Genomic DNA, 6,000 nt, shown 5'->3' with positions numbered 1-6,000 from the left:
GCGAGCACATGTAATCCCACGCAGGCGAAGCAGAGGACAGGGTAGCGAGCACATGTAATCCCACGCAGGTGAAGCAGAGGACAAGGTAGCGAGCACATGTAATCCCACGCAGGTGAAGCAGAGGACAAGGTAGCGAGCACATGTAACCCACACAGGTGAAGCAGAGGACAAGGTAGCGAGCACATGTAACCCACGCAGGTGAAGCAGAGGACAAGGTGGCGAGCACATGTAACCCCACGCAGGTGAAGTAGAGGACAAGGTGGCGAGCACATGTAACCCATGCAGGTGAAGCAGAGGACAAGGTAGCGAGCACATGTAATCCCACGCAGGTGAAGCAGAGGACAAGGTAGTGAGCACATGTAACCCACGCAGGTGAAGCAGAGGACAAGGTAGCGAGCACATGTAATCCCACGCAGGTGAAGCAGAGGACAAGGTAGCGAGCACATGTAACCCACGCAGGTGAAGCAGAGGACAAGGTAGCGAGCACATGTGACCCACGCAGGTGAAGCAGAGGACAAGGTAGCAAGCACCTGTAACCCAGGCAGGTGAAGCGGAGATCAGAGGTACTTGGGCTCACTGGTCAGCTGGTAGCCAAATTGGTGAGTTTTAAAAACTATGTCTCAAATAGAAAGTGTAGCCATCCTAAGAAACAACACATGAATGTAATACATGCTTACACTGTATCCCCATACATATGAACATATAAACACATGTGCAAAAACAAACATACAAAAGCTCTTCTAAAACTATAGCTTATATCTTCTATGGATATGCTTAAATATGTGTTCCCATTATATATACTTTTAAACACTTGGGACGTATGGATACATACAGAAATAAGCCAGGCCAATGGTGGAGTTAGAAAAAAAAAACATATTTTTGTAAAGGATCATAGGCTAAGTGTGGTTGTGCTTACGTATAATCCCAGAACTTGTAAGACAGAGGCAGGAGGATCACCCAGACTGAGCAACATAACAAGACTCCACCTTATAAAAAAGAAAAATTCAGGACAAGAGAGATGGCTCAGCAGTTAAGAACTCACACTGATCTTTCATAGGACCCAACTTTGATTTCCAGCACCCCACTTGATGGTCTGCATTTCTGCCTAGCCCCTGGGATACCAGAGTGCCAACCTGCCACTCACGGAAGGCAAAATGCAGTCTAAGATAGGGATTCAAGTCTGTGTTCTTCAGGTTGAGAAACAGCAAGATCTGGTACGAGTGCTGTGGTTCTCAAACTCCTGTGTACCCAAATTCCGCTGGGGACCGCAAGGAGTTGGGAACAGAGGTTCTCGGGCCCACGCTGAGCCTGGGACTGCCTAGGGATGAGTAAGTGCCAGGAGTATGGACGGACTTCTATAGGAGACCTTAGGAGTGACTCTGTATGGAGAAGACCTCCCAGGGGTAGTCTTGGATGAAGGAGATGATCCTTGCTTATCCAAACTGTTTTCTTCATGGTGGGTATAGATATATAGCTCTCACTTATGGTGAATCAGAGATTAAATACCTTTTACAGGAAGGGATGCCCAGGAAGAGAAGCTCATTAGCTAAACACTGGAGGTCTATAATAGGTGACTGACCAGTTGTCATGGTCCTCTTGGTGAGGTATCATGGTCACATGTTCCAGGACAGATAGTCTGACCAGGAGCCTAACACCTACAGTTCTCAATTATGAGATTTACTGGGGTTTTCTAATGTGCTTTGACCTTAGCCAGTTCTGCCTAGTGGCACAGTTTCCCAAACCCACCCACAAGAGTTAATAATTCCAACTTCCAAACTCCAAGGATCCAACACACCCATATACCCCTACACCCACCCACACCCACCCACCTCCACACACACATACACACCATAACTTTAAATAATAAAAATTAATCAAAAGTTGTAATTAGATGTAAAGACAAATTCCTATTTTCTTCACCATTGACTTTTGTGTCTTTTCAAATAGCTATCCTTTTCATTGCTGTTACAGTGGCCCCTTTAGTCAGACCTCAATGAACTCCCTCTAATACTAGGTAACCGTAAAAGGTTTACGTCAATCCATTGAAAGATGACATACTACTTCCCCCACGTCTAATTGTGCTGGGGCAGCCATATGGAATTTCCAGGGCTGCCATAAAAAAACTTCACAACCAGATTACTTGAAGCCATAGCAACTTCCTGATTCACAGTTCTAGGAGAGTCTGGGTTCATAATGTCCTCAGGGATACATGGTCTTTGAAAGCTCTAGAAAGAATCCTTCCTTGTTCCTTCAAACCTCTGGTGGTGCTGATGTCTCCCTAAGCCTCTTCAGCTTTTAGCTGTGCCCCCTCCAAGCTCCACCTCTGCTGCCATCTGGCCCTCTAGCTGCAGATTACACACAATTTTATGAAGACGCCAGGCAGACGGCATTAAGACCCCACCACACACATGAATGTCCTCTCCTTATCTACTTATATCTGTAATGATCCCATTTCCAAATAAGGGCACAGGGCAAGATACAAAAGACTGGGATTTCCAAGTGAGTCTTATAGAGGCCATAGTTCAAGCCATAATACAAGCTAAATCGGCCAGTTGTTCTTATTCTTATTTTTCGATGGCTCTACTATCAAATTGTGCGTATGAGATTTGTGTGGCATGTGGTCCTATCCTGATTACAGATTAAGGTCTCACTGTTCACCTGGTAGCCACAGTGTCCCTTCAGCTGTCCTTCAAGCTCTCTCTCGGTCTCTTGACCCCTCTCCTCCTTCTCTGCTCCTTCTCTGACTGATACTGCCTGCCCTCCGTCTCCCTATGCTTACCCACAACACCGTTACAACCCTTCAATTATCCTCCTGCATTAGTTTATTTAAAATCCAAGCGCCAAGTGCCCACGATGGGTGAAGAAGTTGTAGCTGACCTAAGTCGTCCATTCTTCTTGGACAAACTAATTGCTATTTGCAGTGGTTTGAATAAGAATGGCATCCATAGATGTGTATACTTAGATGCTTGGTGCCTAGTTGGTGGAACTGTTTGGGAAGGAGATGTGGCCTTGTTGGGCAGACATGGGTCACTAGGGCGGGTCTTTGAATGAGCCCAGACCATTCCAATTAACTCTCGGCTTCACGGTTGTGGATCAATATGTCAGCTTTCAGCTACTGCTTCACTGCCATGCCTGCCTGTCTGCTGTCTTGCTCCCTGCAATGGTTGCCCTTAGAAACTGTAAGCCCTCACCCCTGGCCAACTCTCTTTTATATAAGTGATTTTGGTCATTGTGTCTCATCACAGGAATAGAAAAGCAATTGTGACACTATTCTTATCCAACTGACCCGAGTCTCTTGCTCAGTCCACCTGTCTATGCTTTGGAAATGCCTAGGTTAGATGCGACTAGAGTGAACCCATGTGTTGCAAGGCTTTCCCTCTACGTGGAACTCTGAGACATGGCAGTGTTTATGAGGTAGGACTTAGTACAGAATAATGATGTTACCAGCCTTGGAAAGAACAGCAAGAGAAAGTTGTTACGAAAGAGCAGGTCAGGACCTAGAGAGAAAGCTCAACACCTAAGAATCTGCTCTTCCAGAGGCTCTGGGTTTGGTTCCTAGCACCCATGTCAGCTGACTCACAATCATCCATAACTCCAGCTCCAAGGGTATACACACATGTGTGATATACATTCACACACACACACACACACACACACACACACGTAATCCTTTTTTCAAAACAGAAATTTACTTTAGGAAAAATAAAGGAGTGGGTCTGACTCATTGAACCTTTCACAATCTCACTCTGGCAATCATGAGGCCTCAAAGCTCTGGTCAAAACCCAAGCAAGCAGAGTTGCCTAAGTTGGACTTTTAGCTTCCAGTATCCAAGGTCAATCGATGATGTCTTTTCTTTATCATTCTTGGGTATTTTTGTTATAGTACAGGGAAGACTGACTAATGCATACTCGATTGTGGACCTACTGTGAGTGATACTCTCGCATCAGGTCCAGTTCCTAATGCTCTATTTCCCTCTTTCTGTGAGTCACTGGTTCGAGATTCCAGAGGAAGGGCTAGTGAGATGACCCAGTGGTTAGGAGTGCTTACTGTTCTTACAGAGGGCTCAGGTTCCACCACTGACATGGCAGCTCACAACTGCCTGTAACTCTGGTTCCAAGGTATCTGAGACCTTCTTCTAGCCCCTGTGGGTACCGACATACACATGATGCACATATAATCCTGCAGGCTCAAACACACTCACATACATTAAAAATATATAAATCTTCTTTAAAAAGTTTCATAAGAGTGGAGGAAGCCACAGAAGAAAGAGGTCAAAGGATGGAAAAATGGAGGTATTGGTCTATCCACGATCCTTTCCTATTTTCATGCAGCCACCACCTCAGAGCAGTAAACCATTTGTTTAATCACTACGCTTTTCCCTGTCTACAAGTAATAAAATGCTGTACCCTCTAAAATAATTTCCTAGCTACTTGCTAAGATTCATCTCTGACATTTCATTAAATATGATCATTTAACTGTACAAGTACAAATGCATTTTTAATTTAGCTTACTGCAGATATTACAGATGTGGGGAAATGAATTCCTGTTGCTGTAGGAAATATATATCATTCACATATGCATGCCACAAAAGAACAAATTATTAAAAATTACTGAAACTTCTATGAAGATTTATATTTAACTTTCGCATTTCCAATCTCCGTGTCATTGTGGAAACATGGTGTGCTAGTTTGTCACCCATGATTTGATGAGGAATGTGTGGGCGGTTCTGTAGGGATCTTAAGGAACAGCACTTACCTCTGCCATTGGCATGCTGTGGTGCTAAAGGTGATGGGATTTGAGTCTCAAATGTGGATTATGAAGTTACCATACTTATCATTAAGCAGTGGGTTATTGACTCAATGCAAGAGAAAGAAAGAGGAAGAGAGAGAGAGAGAGAGAGAGAGAGAGAGAGAGAGAGAGANAGAGAGAGAGAGAGAGAGAGAATTGCTCCTATCTATGTACAACTGAAACAACTGAAGCTCAGGCTGCCCTTTAGTAGGAAAGGGCTAAAATGTAAGCCCATGTTCTTGGTGCGTATGGTCACTAGGTTTAGAACAGCTGAGAGAAAAAAATGGGCTCATTTTTTAGACTTCAGGTATAAAATCAAGAACGTGGGGCTGGTGAGATGGCTCAGTGGGTAAGAGCACCCGACTGCTCTTCCGAAGGTCTGAAGTTCAAATCCCAGCAACCACATGGTGGTTCATAACCATCCGTAACAAGATCTGACGCCCTCTTCTGGAGTGTCTGAAGATAGCTACAGTGTTTTTACATATAATAAATAAATAAATCTAAAAAAAAAAAAAAAAAAAAGAACGTACATGCTGCAAACCAGCAATTATTACCTCCTTTTGTGTGAGGTATTTCCACTGAATGTACTTTCACTACCTTGAAAAAAGCCAAACTTGTCTATAAAAAAAATTGTATTTTAGAGAGAACCAAAGCAAAATAATAGAGAAGTGAAATAGGAGAAAAATCTCTTCTGAGAAAACATGAGACTCAACACTTCCATGCACTCAAAAATCTAAGGGAAAAAATAAGTCAAAATTGATGATACCACTGAGATAAAAATTAAAAGTTAATGGTAGTGAGAAGATGCATTCTTCTCAGACTGTTCTTGCACATGGTTTGGGTCCATGTTCAGTCTACGGATTCCATGGGAACGATCCCACACCACTTCTGTGTGGCTTCTAAGTTATGTAATACGTTCGAGATTTTAAGTTTAGAAGGGACCTTTGAGATCATCTAGATCAGATCTGATATAGGTACTTTCTGTCTCTGAATCAGCAAAATGCCTTCCCTCTCTCCTTTACCAGCGCCAGGAGAGGGGATGTCTCCGGCAGCAATTGATAAAGCAGAATTGGTGAGAAGCGATGGCTTCCAAATTCCCAAATGCTTATGAGTGATAGCAGAGTCTTGGTTCCTTGGGTGTAGCTCTAACAAACAGCCCAAGGATGGGTAACATATAAATGAAAGAAACTGAGTTCTGTCATGGTTCTGATG

General features: G+C 43.6%; 1 pseudogene; it reads left to right on the top strand.

The window, feature by feature from the left end:
• LOC110333683 overlaps positions 1-6,000 on the top strand; it is a 42,114-nt pseudogene that overhangs the window by 2,309 nt on the left and 33,805 nt on the right.

The sequence above is a fragment of the Mus pahari genome, chromosome 16 (assembly GCF_900095145.1).
Source record: "Mus pahari chromosome 16, PAHARI_EIJ_v1.1, whole genome shotgun sequence".
In the NCBI taxonomy this organism is placed as follows: Eukaryota; Metazoa; Chordata; class Mammalia; order Rodentia; family Muridae; genus Mus; species Mus pahari.
This window is presented reverse-complemented; position numbering and strand designations above follow the sequence as displayed.